Raw genomic sequence first — 12,635 nt, 5'->3', positions numbered from 1 at the left:
GACAACACGTTCTACAATGACTGTCGGCTGAGAAATCATGGTACGAAGTGGGCCATTCGCCAACGCCGTGTCCCATTTATCGTTCGCTACGTGCGCAGCACAGCGGCGCATTTCACATCATGAGCATACCTCAGTGACGTCAGTCTACGCTGCAATTGGCATAAAGTTCTGACCACTCCTTCTTGGTGTTGCATTTGCTCTGTCAGTCAGTGTACAATGGCAGTATAAAACCTGAGATGACCAAATCTAAACGTATCTAAAATTTAAATCCTAAAGCAGTGCTTATCAAACTGGGGTAAGCGTACAGACTTTTAGTCGGGTTCGCGAGCAGCCTTCAGGGAAAAAATGAAGAAAAACTGAAACATAGAAATAAATAACAATAAAGTTAAATATGGAGCCAAGCTTCGCTTGAAAGTTTGATCTGGACTACACACATCAGAAAACTGTGTCACGCCATGCAGCCACGCCCATCATCATCCTTTACCGTCTCCAGTTATCCGGGTGCGGTACAAGAACACCCTCCATCTTTGTATATCCAGGAACATTTCCTCCTCTCAACTTCGTGCCATTCCACACCTCTTCTTCCAAATCCTGCTTCACTTGACTGATCCGCCGTTTCCTTGGTCTGCCTCTAGGTCTTTTGCCTTCCAGTTCCTTTTCTACTTGATGTTTTTTACATTTTCGCTTGGCGAATGCTTTTCTCTTCATTGCGGATCTTCTCTCTTCTTGTTTACCATAGCATTGACCTCAGGAACGTCTTGAAGTCTGCTACCATCTCTACTGTTGATCGTATAGGCTTCATGGGCACATGTAGTTATTGACAGGAAATGTACTTGATAAAGGGTTCTCCTTGTATTTAAAGGTATTTGGTTATCCTGTAGAAGAGACTTAACTTGGTGATACAATTGTGCTCGTTTTTGGACTCTTTTAGTTATTTCAGCAGAGGACTTTGCATCACTAGTTACAATACTACCAAGATATTGAAAATGGTTAACGTTTTCTAATTTCTCGTCGTCTAGTTGGATATTAAACCTGCACGCACACCCATCTCAAGAAATTTTGATTATTTATAACATCTGAATTCCAGAATTAAGATAGAAAAAGTTTCATTCTTATTTATGAATTTCCGCCTCTGTGGTGTAGTGGTTAGTGTGATTAGCTGCCACCTCCGGAGGCCCGGATTCGATTCCCGGCTCTGCCACGAAATTTGGAAAGTGGTACGAGGGCTGGAACGGGGTCCACTCGGCCTCGGGAGGTCAACTGACTAGAGGTGGGTTTGATTCCCACCTCACCCATCCTGGAAGTGGTTTTCCATCTTTTCCCACGTCTCCTCCAGGAAAATGCCGGGATGGTACCTAACTTAAGGCCACGGCTGCTTCCTTCCCTCTTCCTTGTCTATCCCTTCCAATCTTCCCATACCCCACCAAGGCCCCTGTTCAGCATAGCAAGTGAGGCCGCCTGGGCGATGTACTAGTCATCCTCCCCAGTTGTATCCCCCGACCCCGAGTCTGAAGCTCCAGGACACTGCCCTTGAGGCGGTAGAGGTGGGATCCCTCGCTGAGTCCGAGGAAAAAACCGACCCTGGAGAGTAAACAGATAAAGAAGAAAATTTATTAATTTGATGTTGAGGCTGAAATCTAGCTTTTTGTGAAACTTTCGTACAAACAGGCTACCCTGTGTTACTTCATTGTCATTGTATTGCACTCGCTACAGACACGAATTTCTTGTGATGAGTTATAGAAATGTATTTAATTTCACAATCTCGTCTTATGTATGATGTGTATTGAAAGAATGTTTGATAATTAATTAAAATGCCTTAATAATTACCCAGAAAATCGTACTTTAAAACCCATCATTCACGTACTTTTTGTGCGGGTACATTGAACTTTTAACCATGAGTGTGTACAATCACATAATAGTTTGAGAATCTCCGACTTACAATATAAAAATAACAACTACATTCCGTAACGCGTAACAGTAAAAAACCACATTCACTCTCATTCATGCTTATAAATTGACCTTGGCAGAGGGGTTTAAACTTCGTCTTAGATTTAGTGTCCCTGCTGTCATTGGGGAGTTCATTCCCACCAGATCGCGGCGATGACCGTGAACGATCCGTTGTAAGTTCTGTTTCGAAGTAGTAGAATTTCTAACGTACAGCATGACTGGGTGTTGAACAGGTGTAGGGAACTAAAGTGGCGAAATCTGGAGAAGTAATAGGAGTGTTTTCAGGAAGAACTTGATACACGTAAGTAGTCGCATGGAGTCTATGTCTGCCATTCAGTCGTAACCAAAATAACTGCCAACATAGGGGAAATGTGAGAATACATCTTATTGATCTCGACAATGACTCTTGTTCTTTCTTTCTTAATCTGTTTACATTTCGGGGTTGGTTTTTCCCTCGGACTCAGCCAGGGATCCCGCCTCTACCGCCTCAAGGGCAGTGTCCTGGAGCGTGAGACTTTGGGTCGGGGGATACAACTGGGAAGTAGGACCAGTACCTCGCAAAGGTGGCCTCAACTGTTATGCTGAAGAGGGGCCTTGTGCGAAGGATGGGGATATTGTAAGGGATAGACAAGGAAGAGGGAAGAAAGCGGCCGTGACCTTAAGTTAGGTACCATCCCGGCATTTGCATCGAGGAGAAGTGGGGAACCACGAAAAACCCACTTCAAGGATGGCTAAGGATAGAATAAAAACCCCTTGTACTCAGTTGACCTCCCGAGGTGGAGTGGACCCCATTCCAGCCCTCGCACCACGTTTTAAATTTCGTGGCAGAGCCGGGAATTGAACCCGGGCCTCCGGGGGTGGCAGCTATTCACGCTAATCACTACACCACAGAGCGGACATGCCTGTTGTTACTTTGTTAAATTCATAATTTTAATTGCTATTTGTTTTACGTCGCACCGACACAGATAGGTCTTATGGTGACGATGGGATAGGAAAGGCCTAGGAATGGGAAGGAAGCGGCCGTGGCCTTAATTAATGTACAGCCCCAGCATTTGCTTGATGTGAAAATGGGAACCCACGGAAAACCATCTTTAGGGCTGCCGACAGTGGGGTTCGAATCCACTATCTCCCGATTACTGGATACTGGCCGCACTTAAGCGACTACAGCTATCGAGCTCGGTAATTTTAATTGCAGAAGGGATTCTATTTTGATAGTAAAGCAGCATCGCAGCCTACTTCGTGCCATTTACATCAACGTTATATTTCAGTCACTTAAATGTTGGTAATGCGTTCATTACGAAAGGCTTTCTCGTCGCTTCAGCGTTCGCATTTTATTTCAGCTTTCTACTTATAAATTAAGTAATACTCCCTTGATTATTGTAAATCGTAATAATATAGACCTCGTAGGTATACGTGTAGGGTAGCATGCCTGCCCCTTACCCAGAGGCCCGGGGTTGGATTCCCGACCAGGTCAGGGATTTTTACTTTGGTGTGAGGGCTGGTTCGAGGTCCACTCAGTCCGTATATTTGCAGTTTAGGAGCTATCTGACGGCGAGTTGGCAGCCTCGGTCTGGGAAGCCAAGAATAACGACCAAAACGACCACACGACACCTCATAATCTACAGGACTGAGGTTGAGCAGCGGTCGCTTGGTAAGCCATGGCCCTTCAGGTCTGTTGCGCCATGGGTTTTTTAAATACATTTACTAAGAATGCCGGTCTTAAATAACCTCACTATCTCATACAATGAACTCACAGCCTTAATGCAAATGGAACAGGATCAAGAATAAATAAAAGGAGTAGGCCTACTAGGTACAGTACCGAGTTTGTTTCTAAGAATTATAAATAATGTTATTGATTTTACATCCCACTAACTATTTTTATGGTTTTCGGAGACGCCTAGATGCCGGAATTTTGACCCGCAGGAATTCTTCCACGTGTCAGTAAATCTACCGACACCTTCAAATACCACCGGGCTGGGGCAGGATTGAACTTGCAATGTTAGACTCAGAAGACCAGCGCCTCTCTGAGCTCACAGCCTGGCTTCTTTCTTAGACTTCTAAACACATTCAGTAAATATTCAAAAGATGATGAATAGAGATAGATAAGTACGCACACACGTTCTCTCGAAAAATTTTCAGTTTCAAGACGAGTTTACAATTTTAATAAATGTTTGCGTCTCATTCAACGAAGCCCATCCCTGTGAAACTTCCTTTATCTTTCTTTTTTTTTTTTTTTGTTAGTGGTTTAACGTCGTACTAACACGTCGAAGGTTTTCGGTAACGTAAGGATGGGAAAGGGATTGGATTGGGAAGATGGTGCCCCGCAGCCCTAATGAAGGTGCAGCGCTGTCTGGTGTGAAAATGAGAAACCACGGAAAACCATTTTCAGGCCTGCCGACGGTGGGATTTGAACCCACCACCTCCCGAATGCAAGCTCACAGCTAAGCAACCTTAACCGCACGGCCAACTCGCTCTGTCCTGTGAACAAGATGTTCTTACTAAACAGAGATATTAAGCATGTCCATCACATAAAACCAACCCTGGATGGTAAACGGATTAAATAAATAAATAAATAAATAAATAAATAAATAAATAAATAAATAAATAAATAAATAAATAAATAATATTTGACAACATACGAGATTTTAAATGTGAATTTCTAAAACAAAGTCCACCGAGCTCGATAGCTGCAGTCGCTTAAGTGCGGCCAGTATCCAGTAATCGGAAGATAGTGGGTTCGAGCCCCACTGTCGGCGGCCCTGAAGATGGTTTTCCGTGGTTTCCCATTTTCACACCTGGCAAATGCCGGGGCTATACCTTAATTAAGGCCACGGCCGATTCCTTCCCACTCCTAGGCCTTTTCTATTCCATCGTCGCCATAAAACCTATCTGTGTCTGTGCGACGTGAAGCAAGTTGTTAAACAAAAAAGTTCTGGTTTATTCAAATTTGTGACAACACTGAGACGGACCGTGCAGGAATTCAATTTCGCAGCCTTGAACTCAGGGGGACGAGCGCTATCCAAACAAGCTACTCTAGCGGTCAAGCGTATCGTGTAAAGCTGTGTTTACATCGGTGTTGCTAAAATTACTGGTAACATTTCGAGAAATGTTTGTGAATTTGTTAGAAACATCTCGTTTCTGAAACAGATTTCCCATGTTGCCAACAGAAATTTCGTTACCCACAAGAAATCGGTAAAGATAAAAACATGTTGGCAACATTTCTTACTAACAGAACTCGTACGAAGCGATGTTCTCACACTCGCTGGCCGGCTGTCACTGGCGGCGATGATGTGAGCGGGAGGCCGAGCGAGGGAATTATTACCAACATTAATAATTGCCAACATCTGTTGGTAACGCCCGGTGTGAATTCGGCTGAAGAAAATGACCTTGACATGGTACTATATAAATGAAAATTCATAGCCTGTTTCCAGTTTCAACTGTGGCAGGAATGGAATGAATGGAGACCCCATCTAACGGCAAGGAAAGGAACACCAGTATTCGGGAGATAGTAGGTTCGAACCCCACTGTCGGCAGCCCTGAAAATGGTCTTCCGTGGTTTCCCATTTTCACACCAGGCAAATGCTGGGGCTGTACCTTAATTAAGGCCACGGCCGCTTCCTTCCCCCTCCTAGCCCTTCCCTGTCCCATCGTCGCCATAAGACCTATCTGTGTCGGTGCGACGTAAAGCAACTGGCAAAAAAAAAAAAAAAAAAAAAAAAAAAAAAAGGAAAGGAACTGTACCGGCTGCCGAAGCCTGTCGCACTCCTCTGAGGCAATGATTAATGACTGACATATGAAATGAAATGAATGATATTGGAGAGTGTTGCTGGATAGAAAAGTGACAGGGAAAACCGGAGTATTTGGAGAAAAATCTGTTCCGTCTCCGCTTTGTTCAGGGATTTGAACCACGGAATCCAGCGGTGAGAGGCCGGCGCGGTGCTCAGATGGTAGTATTCACGAGCTGAACTTAACTACTTCGCGCCCTTCAATATTGATTTCGAAACAACTTATCTTCTGAATCTTACGAGTGTTTAGCCCTCTGGCCAGCTCCAGTGTTTATTTCCCTATTAGAGCCTAACTGTAATTATTGTGGAATGTGTGATGAATTACAGATGAATACAAACTTTCTCCGTCCTGCCCTTGGGACAAGCGTTGTTGATAACAATACACAGCCCAAACTTACAAGCACTATTGGGTTAGAATTAGAACGCACAGTTATTTGGCAATTAGCAGATGGCATGCAGACCGCTCTACAGTCTTGTAATACAGTTGCATACTTTTCAGGGATTCTGATAGGCCGCATCCGTAATATTTATGATAATCAAACTGCAGAACTGTTCTGCGGGCTAGAAAATACTTGTTACTTGCTTAAATAAGTTTGCATTCTAACGTATTAGTCCTTGAAAATCCGAGCTCTACAGAAATCAAGGGATATATTTATCAGCGCATGCGGGATTCAATGAGGGTGGCGGGTTTGTGCTAGTGATGGGATAATCGAATACATAATAATCGCGTAATCGATTATTTCATTTTATTCGATTATATTTCCCATTCGATTATTTTTCGATTATTCATTCGAATGAATGAGACAATTGAATCGTGAATATATTTCCATCCGATTATTTTTTGATTATTCATTCGAAACTCGATTCGAATCAATGACGCAATCGAATAGTGATTTTTTTCCATAGGATTATTTTTCGATTATTCATCCGAATAAATGAGGCAATTGAACCGTGAATGCTTTCGAAATAATCGCATGATTGTTGTTAAGACAGGTAATTCTCTCATTTAGTTTCAACATTTGGAGATACGTTTGGAAAAAAAAGCGTATTTCTAGTTTTCACAAGTGTTCATCTATTCGCTTATTTCAATGAATTATCCATCCGACACATTTAAACCGAAACATTGATTCAAGACGCATGCGAATGTTCTATGCGATGCAACTGAATGATATTTGAAAATCATTCGATTATTTTATTCGATTATCTAAATAATCGGATTCAGGTTATTCGAATATTAAAAATATTCGATTATCCCATCATTATTGGTGCAGGTATCAATGCCAACGCAAGGCATTTTGTACATTTCATTTAATGAAGAGTTTCATGTGGTATGCTGATGCGTTCTGCTCTTGTGTGTTTCCCATTGGCCATTATTAATGTACTATGTAGAGTTGTATAAAATAAGTTCCAACATGGAAATAAACCGTTTCTGGATCCATGTGCATATAACACATTTTCTTTTTCTTGGTGTGAGGGATGTGTCCTGAAAGTATGACTATTTCTTTTTGTTACACCCTGTAGTTCTCTGAAAAAGTAACTAACCAAGTCCTGAGTGACTCAAGACGTGCACTGTGTGGTTCCCAACGCTGTGGCCCTGCAAGGTATGCGAGACAGACATCTGAAATTACGTTTCCTTGTCTCTCCGACAATCTTCTTTCCTTGTAGCGCCTTCTCCATTACTGAAGGTTGCCCACAATCACAGCGAAGTTTGTCCTCATCAGTCTACTGGAATCTAGTCCTGTCCAGTCCCGTTAAATTCGTCAGTTCCTTCGACCGCTACCCTGCATCATCAATTTTAGTATTTTTTCGTTCTTCATTCCTTTCTTGATTGTACACATCAACATTCTCTCCTCGTGCGTCTGAATACGGCGGCATTGGAGACGTGGTCAGTCCACGAGATCCGTACAATCCTTCGAAACACCCACATCTCGAAGGCATTTGTTCTCTTAGTGGTGTTACTTGGGAAATAAAACTTAAAATCCACAGCCTGTTTCCAGTCCGACCGGGTTAGGAATGCAATGAAAGAAATCCCCATCTAGCAGCTCTCCTGTGAGATTCTGACCGATGACATGAAAAAATATGATATTGGAGAGTGTTACTGGAATGAAAGATGACAGGGAAAACCCGAGTGTACCCTGAGAAAAATCTGTCCTACCTCCGCTTTCGATAGCACAATCTCGCATGGAGTGACCGGGATTCGAACCACGGATTCCAGCAGTTAGAGGCCGGCGCGCTGCCGTCTGAGCAACGGAGACTCTCTGGCATAATAATAATAATAATAATAATAATAATAATAATAATAATAATAATAATAATACCAAGCAAGTTGGCCGTGTGGTTAGAGGCGCGCAGCCGTGAGCTTGCATTCGGGAGATAGTGGGTTCGAACCCCACTGTCGGCAGCCCTGAAAACGGTTTTCCGTGGTTTCCCATTTTACTACTAGGCAATGCTGGAGCTGTTGTACCTTAATTCAGGCCACGGTCGCTTCCTTCCCACTCCCAGCCCTTTCCTATCCCATCGTCGCTGAAGACCTATCTGTATCGGTGCGACGTAAAGCAATTTGTAAAATAATAATACTAACATAATAATAATAATAATAATAATAATAATAATAATAATAATAATACCGAGCTCGATAGCTGCAGTCGCTTAAGTCCAGCCAGTATCCAGTATTCGGGAGATAGTGGGTTCGAACCCCACTGTCGCCAGCCCTGAAGATGGTTTTCCGTGATTTTCCATTTTCACACCAGGCAAATGCTGGGGCTGTACCTTAATTAAAGCCACGGCCTCTTCCTTCTCATTCCTAGCCCTTTGCTATCCCATCGTCGCCATAAGACCTACTGTATCTGTGTCGGTGCGACGTAAAGCAAATAGCAATAATAATAATAATAATAATAATAATAATAATAATAATAATAATAATAATAATAATAATAATAATAATAATAATAATAATAATGGCGTGTGGCCTCCGAAGAATCCTGGTGCAGGTCTTTCGAGTTGACGTTTTAAATGCGACCCGCGCGTCTGTGAGGATGGGGCCCTATCTATGATGAATTCTGATGCTGAAAACGACACACACACCCGCCTCCGAGCCATCGGAGTTAACAATAAAGGTTATAATCCCCGATCCGGCCTGGAATCGAACCCGGGCCATCTTGGACGAAAGGCTAGCACGTTGACTATTTAGCCATGGAGCCAGACTGTTTGGCACTGGAATAACAGCAATGTCCTCATCCCATAAGCCCTATAACATCCCTAGTCTCCCCCTGCTTTCCCTCTTCTTATGGTCGCATTTCGCCAACTTGATTCAAATTTCCTCTTTCAGTGATCTGATCTACGGAGATCACCTTCAACTGTCTTCTATAGTATTCAGAGTACGGTTAGTTCGAACCCCACCACCGACAACCCTGTTGATGGTTTTCCGTGGTTGTCCATTTTCACACCAGGTCATAGCAGCTTCTTTTCAAGTCCGAGTCCTTTTTCTTCCCAGCTTCGCGGAAAACATGTCTGTATTAGGACAATACGGTATCGGCAAAAATGGGGTCGGGTTCTCTGTAACACCACATCTCAAATGCTCTTACTTTCTTTCTGCACTGATTATTATCCATGTTTCGCTTCCATACCAAACCATGGCCCAAGAAAACATCTTCAGAAACATCTTTCTAACGCGTATAATCGCTTATTTCATTTCTTATAGCCTCCCTTTTTTGGGCGTGGTCGGAGATGAGATGGGAGGAAATAATATGGCATGTTTTTACGGCCGGGTGCCCTTCTGCCATCATTGGATATCTACTCTCCAACAAACCTGATCCATTTTCTCTAAGACTAAGGGCTTGGATTCCTTGGAAACAACCCGGCGAACATTTTCTTTACATGAGTCTGTTGTCACGCCGAGCGTACTGTACGGGAGCGGAATCTCGGTGCATTCAGGATATATTACACATAAACTGGAAAATAACAGACATGAAATTAGCGAGAATAATAATAAAAATATTATTGGTTTTACGTCCCACTAACGACTTTTGGCGGTTTTTGGAGACGCCAAGTCCCGGATTTTGTCCCGCAAGAATTCTTTTACCTTCCAGCAAGTCTACCTATACGAGGCTGATGTATTTGAACATCTTCACTACCATCGGACTGAACCAGGATCGAACCTGACAAGTCGAGGTCAGAAGGCCAGCGCCTCAACCGTCTAAGCCACTCAGCCCGGCAAATTAGCCAGAATAATTGGTTGTACGAACCATAATAATGATGTTTCTTTCACGTCCCACTAACTACTCTTACTGCTTTTGGAGGCGCCGAGGTGCCGAAATTTTGTCCCGTAGCAGTTCTTTTACATGCAGGCATGTATTTATTTATGACATAAGTCTGTTTATCCTAATCTGGTATTTTACGCATCACCTGACTCTTTTCGTCTACATTCCGTTAATTCTGTGAATGGTGAATTTATTTATTTATTTATTTATTTATTTATTTATTTATTTATTTATTTATTTATTTATTTATTTATTTATTTATTTATTTATATTTTATTTTAAACCTTGTTCTCCTTCAAGTGTCCGTACTATTCAGCAAGATCTCCTCAGTCCTTTGCAGACTGCGAAAAGAAGGATAAGATCTTCGGCAAACCTTAAGAGTTTTGATTTCTAATTCAAAACTTTACTTTGATTTCCTTTATTGCCTGCGCTATACACAAATGAAATTACAGAGGGGGAAATACGTAGAAGGGAGAGATAAAATGGAATGTGTAGTTCCTTTAAATATATATATATTTCCGTACCGTTCAGCAAGATCTCAAGAGACCTTTGCAGACTCTGAAAAGAAGGGCAAGATCTTCGGCAAACCTGCTATATACGCAAGTGAAATTGCAGAGGAGAGATGAAAAGAGAGAATTTCACTTACCAGTGCCTGTGTAGTTCTTTTAAAGTATTCCAGTCTTGGCAAGACCACAGCACATTCACCGTATTTAAAACACTTGTATGTATCTCCTTGACACACGCACAACACCACTAGATTCAACACCACAACACAATACACAAGAACTACAGAAGACAAGACGTCTACTCTGTCACGACTGTATACGAAGACTGCGTTTGGCGCTCAACTCGCCTGTTCCACAGTACTGTTAGCCTGGCTCTGCCATGCCCTACGCTCTGCAGCGTGAGCTCAGCTACGGGGAGGGAGAGGGGAGTCTTCTATCTCCCTCTTCGCTGCTCTCTCTCACAGAGGAATCTTCTTCTGTTATGATGGAGCAAGCTTTTTCTTCCTCTGTAGTTCTTTCAGGGAGAGAATAATTCTGTTCGTTCTGCCTCACCGGCTTCTCCTTTATACTTGCTCGAAACGATGTTCAACCCACATCAGACACAGGGGACACCTCGGTCATAAAATAAAAAAGAAAAGAGCCATAATTAAACAAAGAGAATAAAAGAAAACTGGAAGAGAGACTAGCAGTTTTATTTTTAACTTGATGGATGGAGTAAAGGTGATAGCTTGTTCAGAGCCACCTGAACTCTCAACTAACGACACGCTTCGTTTTGAGAGGGTGGTGATTATTGTTTTAGTATCCGACACTTCGAAAAATGAAGGTATCGGCGTGAAAATGAAAGACTCCCTACGCGTCGAATGCTCTAATACCGTCGAGATCGAAAAAGAACAAGACTTGGCCAAGGGAGGTCGGATAGGCTAGATGAAATTGAGGAGCCTGGCACAAGTAAGTGCTCCCAACTTGGAGAACCCTTAGTTCCACCTTTAGTCGCCTCTTATGACAGGCGGGGAATACCGTGGATGTCAGTCTACCGCCCCCACTCACAGGGAGGAGCTATCATGTAATAATCACAAATGCAGTGCCGACGTGCCAGGGGAGAAATATATATGCAAATAGATAGATCAGGAGCCTCCGTGGCTCAGACGGGAGCGCGCCACCCTCTCACCGTTGAGTTCCGTGGTTCAAATCCCGGTCACTTCATGTGAGATTTGTGCTGGACAAAACACAGGCGGGGCAGGTTTTCCTCTGGATACTCCGGTTTTCCTTGTCATCTTTCATTCCAACAACACTCTCCACTATCATTTTATTTCATCTGTCGCTTATTCATTAATCAACGCCCCAGAGCAGTGCGAAAGGCTTCGGCAGCCGGCACAATTCCTATCCTCGCCGCTAGATGGGGGCTCCATTCATTCCATTCCTGACCCGGTCTAATGTCTGAAAATAGGTTGTGGATTTTCATTTCATATAGATAGATGAAAATCCACAGCCTGTTTCCAGTCATTCGACCGGGTCAGAGATGGAATGAATGAAGCCCCCATCTAGCGGCGAAGATAGGAAATGTGCCGGCTGCCGAAGCCTGTCGCACTCCTCTGGGGCAATGATAAATGACTGATAGATGAAATGAAATGTGAATGGAGAGTGTTGCTGGAATGAAAGATGACAGGTAAAACCGGAGTACCCGGAGAAAAACCTGTCCCGCCTCCGCTTTGTCCAGCACAAATCTCACATGGACTGACCGGGATTTGAACCACGGTATCCAGCGGTGAGAGGCCGGCGCGCTGCCGCCTGAGCCACGGAGGCTCTTTTATATAGATAGATATTAAATTAAATTTCGATCTTTATTACTAAATCGTCCGACGCATTGGCTGAATGGTCAGGCGTTGAAGCCTTCGATTCAGAGGGTTCCGAGTTCGATTCCCGACTGGGTCGGGGAATTTAATCGCCTCTGATTAATTCTTCTGGCCCGCGGACTGGGTGTTCGTGTTTGTCCCAACACTTTCCTCTTCGTATTCAGTCAACACACTACATTACCATCCACCACAGAAACGCACAATAGTGATTACATCCCTCCATATAGGGATGGCGTCAAGAAGGCCATCAGACCGTAAAACAGGGCCCAATCTACGTGTGCAATA

The 12,635-nt window shown here is 43.3% G+C and overlaps 1 protein-coding gene across 1 annotated transcript in view; it reads right to left on the bottom strand.

Moving 5' to 3' along the window:
• LOC136883471 (D-beta-hydroxybutyrate dehydrogenase, mitochondrial) overlaps positions 1-10,860 on the bottom strand; it is a 388,732-nt gene extending 377,872 nt beyond the window's left edge. The window contains exon 1 of the mRNA XM_067155786.2: positions 10,638-10,860. The gene's annotated coding sequence lies outside the window, so the exon portion shown is untranslated. The remainder of the gene's footprint in view (positions 1-10,637) is intronic.
• Between the last annotated feature and the right edge of the window lie 1,775 nt (positions 10,861-12,635).

The sequence above is a fragment of the Anabrus simplex genome, chromosome 11 (assembly GCF_040414725.1).
Source record: "Anabrus simplex isolate iqAnaSimp1 chromosome 11, ASM4041472v1, whole genome shotgun sequence".
In the NCBI taxonomy this organism is placed as follows: Eukaryota; Metazoa; Arthropoda; class Insecta; order Orthoptera; family Tettigoniidae; genus Anabrus; species Anabrus simplex.
Note: the sequence above shows the minus strand (reverse complement) of the source record. Positions and strands in the feature narration are given on the sequence as shown.